Genomic DNA, 15,021 nt, shown 5'->3' with positions numbered 1-15,021 from the left:
CCAGGGGGACGTCGTGCTTCCTAGAGGGGTCCGGTCAGGCCTCTGAGGATGTCAGATCAAACGCGCCAAAAACCACGAACACTCGTGGGTGAACTATGCTCGGCCATTACAGGAGCTGCGGACCCGGCCGCGGTAGACAAGTCTGGCTCCAGAACCTGGACACCACTCAGCCGGCCGCGGCAGGGGTCCCTGGGTCTGTCCCACGAGGGCGAGGGCCTAGCGCCTTCCTGGCCTTCGCAGCCACGTGTATCTTGAGGACGATGCTGGAGAAACGTTAACTCAGGCAGTTTCCGTAGTGTAGTGGTTATCACGTTCGCCTCACACGCGAAAGGTCCCCGGTTCGAAACCGGGCGGAAACACGCTTTTTTTGGGGCCTGTTCAGGAGAATTTCTCTCCCGAGGCCAGGTCACCCGGTTGGAAGGACATGTGTGGCCTGCGCTTCGGAGGAACAGGAACTCATACCACGTCCTTAATAAATTCTCGCAGTGTAAATTCAGGTTTTACACCTCACCTAATCTCTTGCTCTTCCCTTCTGAAGCCTATGCAGCCATCACATGCAAAGGAATCCGTAGATTTCAGATCCTCGGCCCTAGTGCCTAGAACAGAGCCAGGCGCAGGCGCTCCTTAGTACTTGTACAGTTGAAACGTGCCTACACCTCTGCGGGCAACCTCCGTCTTCAGAGACAAAGTTATAATGTTGGGCGAGCTGCCCGGCTAGCTCAGTCGGTAGAGCATGAGACTCTTAATCTCAGGGTCGTGGGTTCGAGCCCCACGTTGGGCGGAGTTCCTTTTGGAAAGGGTAAGGCAAGCCGTGTTATCTAAGTGCACGAACGGTCATCTTCTGGACCAAGATCTAATGGGTAGCGGATTAGTTAACGGTGGGCTAGAGCTTGGGCTTAACTGGGTGGTCTTTGATCGTTGTGCAGAAGCCCCGGAGCAGAGTTCTCACAACTCTCGCTAACTCTCCGAGCAAGAATGAGAAGCGGCTCCCTGCGGACCAGTTCCTTCAGGCCAGCACCGCGGGTTCTGCATGCATGATCCTTTGCTGTAACCCACGGGCAGCACATATTAGGCACTTTCTGTTTACCAGACGGCCTGCCCCCGTGTCGGAAACTTGCTGTGCTGGAGGGAACAGCATGGTTTGCCGAAACCGGGGTGAGACCGCAGGATGACCCCAGGCGTTTGTGAGCGTCAAAACCTATCTGATTCACTCCCACGTTGCTGGGATATTTAGGGGTTAGGATTCCGCGTTTGCCTCGCTGCGACCTGCTTTCGACTCCCTGTCAAGAAAGATGCTTTGTGTAATCTGAGACACTTGTCTTCCGTATATTCTTTTTCATGCTCTTGATTTTAAGAGTCTGTATTTGTGAGATGTTGCCCCACACATACCAGCCTCCATGTTTCCCCCATACATAAATAAAGATAAAAACGGGCCATGCGCCGCGGTGGCTCATGCCTGCAATCCCAATACTTTGGGTAAGTCAAGGCGGGAGGATCGCCTGAGCTCAGAATGGCCTCGAAATTAGTCCTGCAAATATAGCCCTTTTTTCTTTTTTCTCTTTCTTTCTTTCTTTCTTTTTTTTTTTTTTTTTCTTTTAGATGGAGTCTTGCTATGTCGCCAGGCTGAAGTGCAGTGGCACCACCTCGGCTCACTACAATCTCCGCCTCCCGGGTTCAAGCGATTCCTCCTGAATAGCTGGGACTACAGGCGCCCGCCACCACGCCTGGCTAATTTTTTCTATTTTAGTAGAAACGGGGTTTCACCATGTTGGCCAGGACGATCTCGATCTCCTGACCTCGTGATCCTCCTGCCTCAGCCTCCCAAAGTGCTGGGATCACAGGCGTGAGCCGCCGCGCCCGGCCCCGTTTTGTATTTTTAAGCTGTCGAAGTCTCCTCCGCATACACACCACACCCCGAGAGAAGTCTGTTGATCATAGAAAGCTGGTTTAAACTCACTGAGCAAAGATAGCATCCTCTTCTGTCTCAGACGTGTATCAAAGTGGAGACTTAGCAGGGCTATGTAGTCTGTGAGGGCGGTCTGGGCAGAAGCTGGTCAGAGTTTGTAAATAGAGTCGCTAGTAAAATCCTAGCACGTGAGTTACTGGGGCTGTGGTCTTGGAACATCAGGAAGAGTCTAAACAAGCTGGTGTTCAAAGAGTTTGAAGTTTGACATTTCGTCTTGCACAAATTATTTCGGATTCTTTTGCAGACTGTGGTTTCAGGGTTTTTTTTTTTTTTTTTTTTTTTTTTTACCACTTTCACTGGGACTGGAAAACATTCTTAAAGGATTCTGGCTTTTTCATTAAAGTGGAGATGAAGTGGACAGGCTTCTCTTTTTTGTCCTCCAGCAAGCCAAGGGAACGCCCGCTGGAGCTTTTTGCTACAATTCGTGCTTTCTCTTCTCTCCACCCCTTCCACCCATCGCCGCTCTGGCCAGGTTAGATTTGGGATGCCCCTCCAGGCAGGTGACCCAAGCTGCTCCGAGCACAAAGGCGGCAAGCGTTCAACACTCAGAGAAGCAGGACAAACACATGGAACCTGTTGGGATCTTTGGCCTCCTCCCAAACCCTGTGGTGATGGGGCCTGGGGAGACTGAGGGACTCACTCTGATTTCTATTTCAGGGGGTTCCTTCAGGAATGATGCAAACAGGGAGTATGAGTGGGATTAAGACTGTGGGAGACCGGCTGGAAGGACACAGGCCTGGTCCATACAGGAGGTGGCAGCCAGAGGGAGACGCAGGTGAAGGAGCCGGATGCACGGCTTGCAACGGCGAAAGATTTGGGTAGTTCCACAATCGAGATCACAGGCTGAGGATGCGGGAGGGGAGGGAAGGAAAAAACAATGACTTCGGTCTGGAACAGGTTGGGCGTTAGATGTTGTGCGATATCTGGAAAAACCGCCCAAGACACGCGTGGATCTGAAGCTTGGGGGAACAGTTCTTGCTGGAACCAGAGACGGAGCGAAGGTGTGGGTCCTGCTGCAAGCCGATGTGGAGCTCCAGGGTCAGCCTCGGGCGCTCGGAGGCGGAGTCGGGATGGGAGAAAAGCCTGCAGCGAAGCGTCCACCCAGGCCGAGGGTGCCGCAGTGCAAAGGAGATTGGCAGCGTCCAGTTCAGCACATGGTCTGGTAAGAGAAGGCGTCCATGGATTGGGCCTCCTGGAGGCCTATGGTGACCTTGACCAGAGAATCAGACTCACACAAGAAGGACTCCCGCCCTGCGCCGAATGGAGCGGGCCTTCGGGGTCACAGAGGCAGCAAGGATCCCTGATCAGCAGGACTGCGCCTCCCTTCCAAGCTCTCCAGGTATTCGGAAATTAGGCGTGGGAACGGAAAAACGTTTCACAATATTAAGCAATCGCTACTTTTAAATTTACATATATGCCGATCTCCATATGACAGGCGTTAAGCGTCATTCCAACTCTACATACGTGCGCACCTTGGATGCTAGGATTCACGAGTTCTATTTTTATAAAAATACCTAAAATTTTTCATTGAACTCTTAAAAAGTAATAAAGGCCGGGCGCGGTGGCTCAAGCCTGTAATCCCAGCACTTTGGGAGGCCGAGGCGGGCGATCACGAGGTCAGGAGAGATCGAGACCATCCTGGCTAACATGGTGAAACCCCGCCTCTACTAAAATACAAAACTAGCCGGGCGCGGGTGGCGGGACAGTCCCAGCTACCGAGGCTGAGGCAGGAGAATGGCCTGAACCTGGGAGGCGGAGCTTGCAGTGAGCCGAGATTGGCCACCGACCCAGCCTGGGTGACACAGCATGAGACTCCGCCTCAAAAAAAAAAAAAAAAGTAATAAAAATTTCAGATTTATTTTTAAAAACTGACTTAAAATTTTGATATTCGTTAATTTATATTTTGTCCTTTATTTTAATACTTATGCATAATTCATAGAATAAATAATTTTTGAAAGGACATAGAAATTTCACTTTTTGATTTTTACATTTACTTTAATTTACATTTTAACAAAATATATTCAAATATCGTGTGTTTTGAATGCATTTTGCATTTTTTCAATCCTCTCTGTCATTACTGCCCCTAGAGCACAAATTATGTGAAAATTAAAACCTCTGGCTGTCTTCCCTGGAAGAGAAAGAACCAGTAGGGAAGCCTTGGAAGGTACATTTGCCTTTCCTTGAAGGGGTGGCCTGCCCCTCCACACCTGTGGGCGTTTCTCGTCGGTGGGACGAGAGACTGAGAAAAGAAAGAGACACAGAGACAAAGTATAGAGAAAGAAAAGTGGGCCCAGGGGACCGGCGCTCAGCACAGGGAGGACCCGCGCCCGCTGGCACTCGTCTCTGAGTTCCCTCAGTATTTATTGATCATTATCTTTACCATCTCGGAGAGGCGGATGTGGCAGGACAATAGGGTAATAGCGGGGAGAGGGTCAGCAGGAAAACATGTGAACAAAGGTCTCTGTGTCATAAATAAGTTTAAGGAAAGGTGCTGTGCCTCCTGTGCAGGTACACAAACATCTCAGAGCATTAAAGAGCAGCATTGCCGCTAGCACGTCTCACCTCCAGCCCTAAGGTGGTTTTCTTCTATCTCAGTAAATAGAACATACAATCGGGTTTTACACCGAGACATTCCATTGCCCAGGAAGGAGCAGGAGACAGATGCCTTCCTCTTATCTCAACTGCAAAGAGGCCTTCCTCTCTCACTAACCCTCCTCAGCGCAGACCCTTTACGGGTGTTAGGCCTGGGACGGTCAGGTCTTTCCCTTCCCACGAGGCCGTATCTCAGACTGTCACATGGGGAGAAACCTCGGACAATACCCGGCTTTCCTAGGCAGAGGTCCCTGCGGCCTTCCGCAGTGTTTGTGTCCCTGGGTACTTGAGATTAGAGAATGGTGATGACTTTTAACAAACATACTTCCTTCCAGAACTTTTTTAACAAAACACATCCTGCATAGCCCTAAATTCATTAAACCTTGAGTCAACACAGCACATGTCTCTGCGAGCACAGGGTTGGGGCTAGGGTTACAGACTAACAGCATCTCAAGGCAGAAGAATTTTACTTAATACAGAACAAAATGGAGTCTCTTATGTCTACTTCTTTCTACACAGACACAGTAACAGTCTGATCTCTCTTTTCCCCACATTTCCTCCCGCGATGCTCGCTAGTTCTTTGTTTTGTTTTGTTTATCATTATTATTCGAGACGGAGTCTCGCTCTGTCGCCCACGCTGGAGTGCAGTGGCGCGATCTCGGCTCACTGCAAGCTCCGCCCCCCCGGGTTCACGCCATTCTCCTGCCTCAGCCTCCCGAGTAGCTGGGACTACAGGCGCCGCCACCTCGCCCGGCTAATTTTTTGTATTTTTAGTAGAGACGGGGTTTCACCGTGTTAGCCAGGATGGTCTCGAACTCCTGACCTCGTGATCCGCCCATCTCGGCCTCCCAAGATGCTGGGATTACAGGCGTGAGCCCTCGCGCCCGGCTTTGTTTTGCTTTTAATTGCTGGAGGTGACTGGGGTACCCTTAGAGGTCACGCTTTACAGTTTGACAAACACCGTTACGCAGGACCACAAGAAGACTGGCGTTCTGGGGAAGAATGGATCTGAAGGCCGTGACTCAATGGGTGAAGCTGACACCTGGATGCTGACTTTAACACTTATAAAAATCATAGAGCACGCGGCGAGTGTCGGTTTCCGTAGTGTAGTGGTTATCACGTTCGCCTAACACGCGAAAGGTCCCCGGTTCGAAACCGGGCGGAAACAACAAGGCGAAGTTTTCCTTCCAGCTTAAAAAGGTTTCTTACTGTGGAGTCTGGTGCGTATAAAACGTTCGCTAATTTTACTACACTTATACAGCAGCCGGATTTTCCAATCCATTGCCAAGTAACTTCAACCGGTGTATTCCACGTCTACGTCTACAATACCAGGGTGAGAAGCACGTGGTCTTACTGGTCGTTGTTAGGGTCTGCCTGCAAAGTCCCGGCGGACGGGGAATGCCACGGAATGACAGATGAACGATTGAAAAGTGCAAGAAGTCTCGGGTTGGAAATTCAGGCCGGGGAAGGTGTGCACCGGAAGGCCAATAGTGATGGCGATAACTACAACGTGTACCACACATGAAGTGGTCTGCAGGTGTGGCCCTGGGCTTCCTGCAGAGGAACCTAACCATTCTGGAAGGGCTGTTTACAGATGAGGCCACTGAGGCACGGACAGGTCACATAAGGCAGCGGAACATGTGAGACGGAGCAAAAGGACAGGGAACGGAAAAGAAACGGGGCACAGAGAAATTCAACTGAAACACAGGCTGGTTCGGGCGGAGGACTGCCGGTGACTGAGTGGAAAGCGGGGTTCCAGCGAGTTCTAAGGCAAGCCAGACTGGTGCAGACCCCCACGCCCGCGGCGTCGCGCGGCGGGAGAGTGCTGGCTCTCACCCCACCCCTCTGCAGTGAGCGCGGGCGAGGCTGAGACTTTCCACCCCGCTGGCTTCTCGCGCCTGCCACCACCCTTCCTCCGCGGGACCACCCCCGCGGCTCGCATCCGCGTGGCCTGCTCTGGCTCCCGGCGCGTGCCCCCAGTGCAGGCCCGCCTGCAGCCCGGACACGGCTTTTGTGTCCGCAGTGGCGGTGTAGGGCAGTCAACAGGACCATCTGCCCTTCCAAGGCGTCACGGTCAGCCTCCCTCTGCACCCGTCCTCACTCGCAGCGCGTCGCCTTCGGGCCGTGGGACGCTGCAAGTGAGTTGGGAGCCCGCTCCCCAGGGGGCGGCTTCGGCAATCGCAGGGAAAAGGCTGCAAAGGCTTCAGAGAAGCAGCCGGAGCGGTGGTCGGGATCCCTAGTACAGCGCTCCTGGCGGGACAGAAGCCTGGGGAAACCACGTGCCGTGCGCCCCGGCAGCGCAGGCTGCTTCCCCGTCTGGAAAACCGGCCTCCAGCTTTCTCGCACCTCACCGGCACACTTCCGCAGGGGCCCAGCCGCCTCTTTCCCAGCACCTCTGCCCGAAGTGAAAGTCGAATAAATGCAACATCTAAGTGGCAAAGCAAGGGTCGGGCGTGTCAGCGCGCTCCTGTAGCCCCCGCTACTCAGAAACTGGGCTTAGGAGTTCGAGATCAGCCTAGACAACATAGTGAGACTGTCCCATCCGCCCCCGCCCTCGGCTCCATCTCTAGAATAATATATATATATATATAGGCCGGGCGCGGTGGCTCAAGCCTGTAATCCCAGCACTTTGGGAGGCCGAGGGTGGGTGGGATCACGTCAGGAGATCGAGACCATCCTGGCTAACACGGTGAAACCCCGTCTCTACTAAAAAATACAAAAATCCAGCCGGGCGTGGTGGCGGCGCCTGTAGTCCCAGAAGCTACTCGAGGCTGAGGCAGGAGAATGGCGTGAACCTGGGAGGCGGACAGTGAGCCGAGATCGCGCCACTGCACTCCAGCCTGGGTGACACAGCGCGAGACCTGGTCACAAAAAAAAAAAAAAAAAAGAATAATATATAATATATATATATATATATATATATATATATATATATATATATATATATAAACCGGGCGTGGTGGTGCATACCTGTAGTTCCAGTTACTAATTCTGTGCCGATTCGAAGGAGCCACGATCGCGCCACCGCACTGCAGCCTGGGCACAAAGCCTGTTAAAAAAAAAAAAGGAAAAGTGGCAAAACCTGTAAAATCTTTTTAACGTTTTATACCTTTTAAATGCAGACAAAGCGTAATCAAAGCAGAGACCCGGGATGGCAAAACTTGTTGGGATAGCATTAGCATAACGTTCACAGAAAAGATCAATGTCATGCCTATTTCTTTTCTCTCTCTCTTTTTTTTTTTGAGACGGAGTCTTGCTCTGTGCCCCAGGCTGAGTGCAGTGGCGCTGATCTCGGCTCACTGCAAGCTCCGCCCCCGGGTTCACGCCATTCTTCCTGCCTCAGCTCCCAAGTAGCTGGGACTACAGGCGCCCACCACCTCGGCCTCGCTAATTTTCTTTGTATTTTTAGTAGAGATGGGGTTTCTTACCGTGTTAGCCAGGATGGTCTCTGATCTCCTGACCTCGCGGATCCGCCTGCCTCGCCTCCCCCAGTGCTGATTACAGGCTTGAGCCACCGCGCCTGGCCAACCTATTTCTTTCTCACTGCCCTTTCACACTTAATTGTAATTGTATATCGTCCCAGAATTTACGCATCAGAAAGTCCGGTAGTCATCCTAGAACTTAAAGACCCCATGCAGGAGAATTCTCCCAGAGTGTTCTCCCCGGCCCAACTTCTTCCTCCTCACCCCTTCCCCGCCGACCCGCCCTCGCACTCCTACTGTCCTGTTCAACTGACTGGTTTGAAGTGAGTCTGTACTTTGCTGACAGAGTGCCTTCTGCATTTCCTTGGCCACTGGGACTCTGGGAGGCCAGGACCATCACTCAGTCCTTTGCCACTCTCCTCTAAGTGTATTTTGCCTTGTGCCTCAGCTAACGTAAGACAGTTCTCATTGGTCTTCCTTGTGGAAAGCAAAGCAAATTGTGAAGCAAATTCAAAGCAAAGCAACACAGTCAACATCAGCCAACTAGCTGGGCGGGGCAACAAGATGTACAGGAAACAGTCTCTTTGGAGTCATGTTTCGAATTACATGTTTAAAAATATTTAGAAACGGGCGGGGCGCGGTGGCTCGCGCCTGTAATCCCAGCACTTTGGGAGGCCGAGGCGGGTGGGTCACCTTAGGTCAGGCGTTGGAGACCAGCCTGCCCAACATAGTGAAACCCCCCCGTCTTACTAAAAATACAGAATTAGCTGGGCGCAGTGGCGCATACCTGTAATCCCAGCTACTTGGGAGGCTGAGGCACGAGAATGGTCGCATGAACCTCGGAGGCGGAGGTTGTAGCGAACCGAGATCGTGCCATTGCACTCCAGTGACAAGAGCGAAACTCCGCTCCGTCTCAAATATATATACCTTTGTTTCTTTGTTGGAGACGGAGTTTCAGGAGGATCCTCTGGGAGGACACTTTGAGACCAAGGACCCCTCCACGTCTCTAAATAGATATTATATATATTATAAAATATATATTATATATTTATTACATAAATAATAAATACATTACATAAATAACAAATACATTATATATTCATTATGTAATAATAAATTTATTACATAATGACTATATTATATATTTATTATATAAATAATAAGTATATTATATATTTATATTATATATGCTGTATCTATTTTAGAAAGGTGGAGTGGATGGTGGCCTCAAAAGATCCTGGACTTCCCAAAGTTGATTGGGCTACAGGTCTCAGCCACTGTGGCTGGCTTTAGGTTACACAATGCCACCTTGTCGTTATGGCTTTACAGCTTTCCTGAATTCATCTTGTTTCAGTTAACTGGAACTCAGTGCTATTACTCCCTTTTTGATGCCTGAATTGCAGCTGCGTGTTGGCGGGCGCCTCTTTGCCATGGCTGTTTGTTCTTTCAGTATTGTCCTGACAATTTGAAAGCACCCGTTTCCAAATTCTGCTTTGGCCTGTCTATGCTTCCTCTACCCTATGATGCAGGAAAATATTCAGGAAGTTTGAGGGGGTTTTTTTCAGTGAAGAATAAAAGAGCCCACTCCGGGTACCAGGACGGTGCGTGGAGTCAGAACTCCTGGCTCCCTCCCTTGCAGGTGCCCTAGAGAAATAGTCTGAAGGAGGCGAATTCACATCGAAGGTTCTATTTAGTTGCAGCTTTGCTAGATATTTGCTTTTTGTTTTGTTTTGTTTGAGACAGGGTTTTGCTCTGTCGCCCAGCCTGGAGTGCAGTGGCACAATCTCGGCTCACTGCAAGCTCCGGCTCCTGCGTTCAAGCGATTCTCTCGCCTCAGCCTCCCGCGCATCTGGGACTATAGGCGCCCGCCACCACACCCGGCTAATTTTTGTATTTTTAGTGGAGACGGAGCTTCACCGTATTTGCCAGGCTGGTCTCCAACTCCTGACCTCGTGATCCACCAGCCTGGCCGCCCAAAGTGCTGGGATTACAGGCGTGAGCCACCGCACCAGGCCTTTTTTTTTCTTTTTCTTTTTCTTTTTTTTTTCAAATAAACAACATCATTTCCTTACCAGATTATCTATTTAGATTTTTTTTGTTTGTTTTTGTTTGTTTGTTTGTTTGTTTTGTTTTGTTTTGTTTTGAGAGGAGTCTTGCTCTGTCGCCCAGGCTGGAGTGCAGTGGCGCGATCTCGGCTCACTGCAACCTCCGCCTCCCGGGTTCACTCCATTCTCCTGCCTCAGCCTCCTGAGTAGTTGGGATTACAGGAGCGTGCCACTATGCCCAGCTAATTTTTGTATTTTTAGTAGAGACGGGGCTTCATCATGTTGGTCAGGCTGGTCTCGAACTCCGGACCTCGCGATCCGCCCCCCTCTCGGCCCCCCAAAGTGCTGGGATTACAGGCATGAGCAACCCCGCCCGGCCTCTACTTAGATATTTAACCTCTCACTCAAAAGCCAATTGTAGGCTAGTCATAGTGGCTCTCACCTATAATCCCAGCATTTTGGGAGGCCAAGGTGAGTGGATTGCTGGAGCCCAGGAGTTTGAGACCAGCCTGGGCAACATGACAAAACAAAAAACACAAAATTATTTTCTCTCTTTTTTTCTATTTTAAAGTAGAAAATACAGAATATTTTCTACAAAAAAAAAAAATACAAAAATTAGCCAGGCATGTGCCACACCAGCTATTCAGGAGGCTGAGGTGGGAGGATGACTTGAGCTCAGAAGGTAGAGGCTGCAGTGAGCCAAGATAGCACCACTGCACCCTGGCCTGGGTAGCAGAGCGTGATCTTGTCTCAACATTTAGAGAGAAAGGTGTGATGAAACTCCAAATAGGCATCTCCCAGCTTCAACAACTCTCACTCTCCCACCATTCCTGTTTTATCCCTGTCTCCAACCATCTCCAACCCACTGGCTCTTTTCTTTCTGATCCTCATAGATCTCATGGACTGCCCCTCTACAGTCACATTACTGAGTGTCTCCCTTTCACTGTGGCTGTTCTGATACTCTATAACCCTTTGAGGTTTAGGGAATCGTAGGAACAGTTACAAATCTCGGCCGGGCGCGGTGGCTCAAGCCTGTAATCCCAGCACTTTGGGAGGCCTCCAGGCGGTGGATCATGAGGTCAGGAGATCGAGACCATCCTGGCTAACATGGTGAAACCAAGGCTCTTACTAAAAAATACAAAAACTAGCCGGGCGGCGCTGCTCGTAGTCCCAGCTACTCGAGGCTGGGAGCAGGAGAATGGTCGCGGAACCTGGGAGGCGGAGGCCAGGTGAGAGGCCGAGATCGCCAAAACCCAGCATACGCAGCTGTCTCCGCCTCAAACAAAAAAACAAAAAACAAAAAAAAAAAATGTGCCAAAATTCCCAGTAATTGGAGTCCTTACTAGGGACTAGGTACTGTCCTTTTACTTATTTATCTTTTATTTTCTTTTATGAGTCTAGAGTCTCCCCGTGTTGTTAGGGCTGACCTTGAATTCTTGGGCTTAAGCAATCCAATCCTCCTGCCTCAGCCCTCCCGAGGTTAAAGGCACACACCACCATTCTAGGCTTTGTCCTATGTGCTAGATTTGCATTGATTCCTTGCATCCTCGAAACCAACCTGTGTTGTGCACTGTTAAAATGACACCTCATTTATTCAGTCATTTATATTGCAGTAAAAAGGGATAGATCAGGTCCCTGCCCTCCTGGAGTTCACTTTCTGACAGGTGATTTAAATAACAAACAACAGGCAGATACAGAAACCACCTCAGAGAGTGATAAGGGCTGCCACAATATTAAAGAGGGCAATGTGGTAGAGTGGCAGGTCAACAGAAGATGGCATTATAGAGAGGGGCCAGGAAAGAGGCAGCAGAACAGGTGACACTGAGCTGAGCCAGGAAAAGAGAGAGGCAGCCTTCCAAAGATCTTGGAGAAGAGGCTTTTGGGAGAGAGGAAGCGGAGGAAGGTCAAAGACTCTGAAGTAGGAGTGAGACTGGTGAGATCAAGAGGGAAGACCTTGGGTGTGGGGAGGTAAGGAGCCACACCTCTACTTCCTTGAATATGCATTCTCATGACTCCACCCACACCAGTTGCTGTTTTTTGTTTTATTTTTTTTTGCAAACAGATTGAAAAATGAGTGGAGGACATTGGATCTGCGATCTTACCGGACCCCGAGGCTAATGAGGCACACAGTAAGGCCTCAGTGCAGGACTGTGAAAGATAGATAAATGAGTACATAGCTTTATTCAGAAGATTTCAAATAATACTCCCAGGATTTCTGAAGGTGCTATGGGTTACTGGTTAAAGCAGGGAGTCTGTAAGGGCAAATGAAGTTCGGATACCAGCTCTCCACTGCCAACTGTGACCTAATCCCTCAGTCTCCTGCCTCCTTGCCCAGCCAATGAGGGTTCATAAATATAAAATTCATAATTGTGATTTGAAATGTATAAGTGACATTTACCAATTGCTTAGCCGTTCAGAATGCCTCCGTTTGACAGCCTTAGGTAATGAAAGTTAGTTAATGAGGGAACTGATGAAAGGGATTGTTCTTGTTGTTTCAAAAATTGATCACTTTATTAAAAAAAAAATCTGTAAGCTGAATTTAAAGTCTTCAGAAAAACTAGACCTTAACATTTACAACTCCAATAAATTGAATATTAATCACAAAGCAAGCATGTATTCTTTTCTATATTCAGAAGTGCCCCCATCACCCCTAGATACTAAACATCTCAAATGACAGTGATAAGCAGGGACGTTTCCCAGAATATCCTGTGGCTCTCCTCCAGTTGGTCCCAACGCAGAATGGAAGAACGGGCCATTCTGGGTCATCTTTTTGGCCACTCTTCCTTTTTCAGGCAGTCCTCCGGAGTTAGGTTGCTCCAGTTGACACTTCAGCTTCCTTCTTGCCTGAAACTCACATTCCCCAGAACACCAGCATGTGACTGAGGCCTGCCTTCTACCTGAGGGACTTGCACCTTTAATCCAATGTGATATGATATAAACAGCAATGAAACAGTGAGGTGAGCATTTGATGGCAGCTGAGCCATCTCCCCTGATGCTACCACAGAGATCCTAGAAGAATGACTTCCTCAAGTTCAGTAAAAAGAAATCAGTGATTGCTAAAGAAAGAGATACCGGGGCCAGGCGTGGTGGCTCACGCCTGTAATCCCAACACTTTGGGAGGCCGAGACTGGCGGATCACAAGGTCAGGTAATCGAGACCATCCTGGCTAACACGGTGAAACCCCGTCTCTACCAAAAATACAAAAAATTACCCAGGCGTGGTGGCGGGCGCCTGTAGTCACAGCTACTGGGGAGGCTGAGGCAGGAGAATGGTGTGAACCCGGGAGACGGAGCCGAGATCGCGCCACTGCACTCCAGCCTGGGCAACAGAGCGAGACTCTGTCTCAAAAAATAAAAGAAAAATAATAAAAAAAGAAAGATATTGGAATATGTTTAGACTAGTTAGATTAGGTAATAGCCATGAATATATTAAACCTGAAGATAATTTTCTGTTTCAAATGAGGTTTTTAAATGAAAACATTCGGAAAAGGTTGATTAATAATTTACATATAAATTATATGTAATGATTCTTGCAGACACTTCAGCAAACACATCTGTGCTCTAATAATTTATACATGCCCCACAGGACACCAAGACCAAATGGAAAATGACATATACATTTTATTTCTTATGTCTGGTTGGATTCTTCCTGTCCAAGGAAGAAGATGTGCAGAGTAAGAAATAACTGAGCAGGCCTTTCTAATGGTGTCCTGGCTTTGCAAGTGAAGAGAACACGGTAGCCTCTTGAGAAACAGGCCTGAAAAGAGAAAACACAACGCTGTCATACAGAATTGGGTTAAGAACCATAAATGAAAGTGACACTGTACTCTTCAAAATCTTTTATCTGAGTACATTCCTGTGTGATGTAAAGGGGCGGGGGAAGGTCCTTCTCCCTGCCAGGTGGTGCCCTGTAGGCTCTTCAATGGGTGTTATCCTGTAGGCAGGCAGTGAAAGACTCCAGCAATTTTAAGTGGGGGAGTCACACGTTTAAATTTGTTGTCCAGGCAGCCCATTTCCCCCAAGACCGTGGAGAAACAGGCAATCTCATTCATGGCTAGTGGGAGGTCATATCAGACTAGGTTCTGTAGCAGGGTGATTTATCTATTTTTACAAAATTACTTGCACATAAACCTGGATGCAACAAATCTCACTTCTGGCAATTACCTGCACAGATAAAAGTGCAAAAGTGCAAAATGACAATTGCTACATGCTTAACTGTAGCATTGATCATAAGAACAAAAAAATTGGAAACAATGTAAATGCCCATCCATAAGTCATCTGTTAAATAAAAGATGATTCATCTACAGTGGAATATTGTGCAGCTGTAAAAAAAGATTGAGGATATTTTCTATGTTTTGAAATAGAAAGATCTTCGAAATAGACCGGGCGCGGTGAGTCATGCCTGTAATCCCAGCACTTTGGAAGGCCAAGGCGGGCAGATCAGCTGAGGTCGGGAGTTGGAGACCAGCCTGACCAACATGGAGAAACCCCGTCTCTGCTAAAAATACGTAATTAGCCAGGCATGGTGGCACATGCCTGTAATTCCAGCTACTAGGGAGGCTGAAGCAGGAGAGTTGCTTGAACCTGGGAGGCGGAGGTTGCAGTGAGTCAAGATCTTCCACTATGCTCCAGTCTGGGTGGCAGATTAAGAGACTCTGTCCCCCGCCTTCCCCCCATCCCCCAAAAAACTATACTTGCATCAAAATTTCTGGAAGAATATGCACAAAAATATAAAATTGAAATTGTCACCTAAGGGGGAGTTAAACACTTTTCACTGAATTCTGCTTTATTATTTAATGTTCTTTAATTTTTATTTTAAAGATGAGGGTCTGGCTAGGTAGTTGGCCAGGTTGGTCCTGAACTCTTGGCCTCAAGCAACCTTCCCACCTCGGCCTCCTAAAAGTGCAGGAATTACAGGTATGAGCCACCACGCTCAGCCGAAATAATTTTTTTTTTTTTTTTTTTTAATGAAATACTGCCCTGTCCACCAGGCTGGA

General features: G+C 48.8%; 3 non-coding genes across 3 annotated transcripts; all 3 read left to right on the top strand.

Moving 5' to 3' along the window:
* Window positions 1-286: 286 nt before the first annotated feature.
* Window positions 287-359, top strand: TRNAV-CAC. Its single transcript has one exon. It is a non-coding gene; the product is annotated as a tRNA-Val (tRNA).
* A 349-nt stretch (window positions 360-708) lies between these two features.
* On the top strand, window positions 709-781 carry TRNAK-CUU. Its single transcript has one exon. It is a non-coding gene; the product is annotated as a tRNA-Lys (tRNA).
* A 4,872-nt stretch (window positions 782-5,653) lies between these two features.
* TRNAV-AAC lies at window positions 5,654-5,726 on the top strand. Its single transcript has one exon. It is a non-coding gene; the product is annotated as a tRNA-Val (tRNA).
* The last annotated feature ends 9,295 nt before the right edge of the window (window positions 5,727-15,021 follow it).

This window comes from Papio anubis, chromosome 5, assembly GCF_008728515.1.
Source record: "Papio anubis isolate 15944 chromosome 5, Panubis1.0, whole genome shotgun sequence".
Lineage (NCBI taxonomy): Eukaryota > Metazoa > Chordata > Mammalia > Primates > Cercopithecidae > Papio > Papio anubis.
This window is presented reverse-complemented; position numbering and strand designations above follow the sequence as displayed.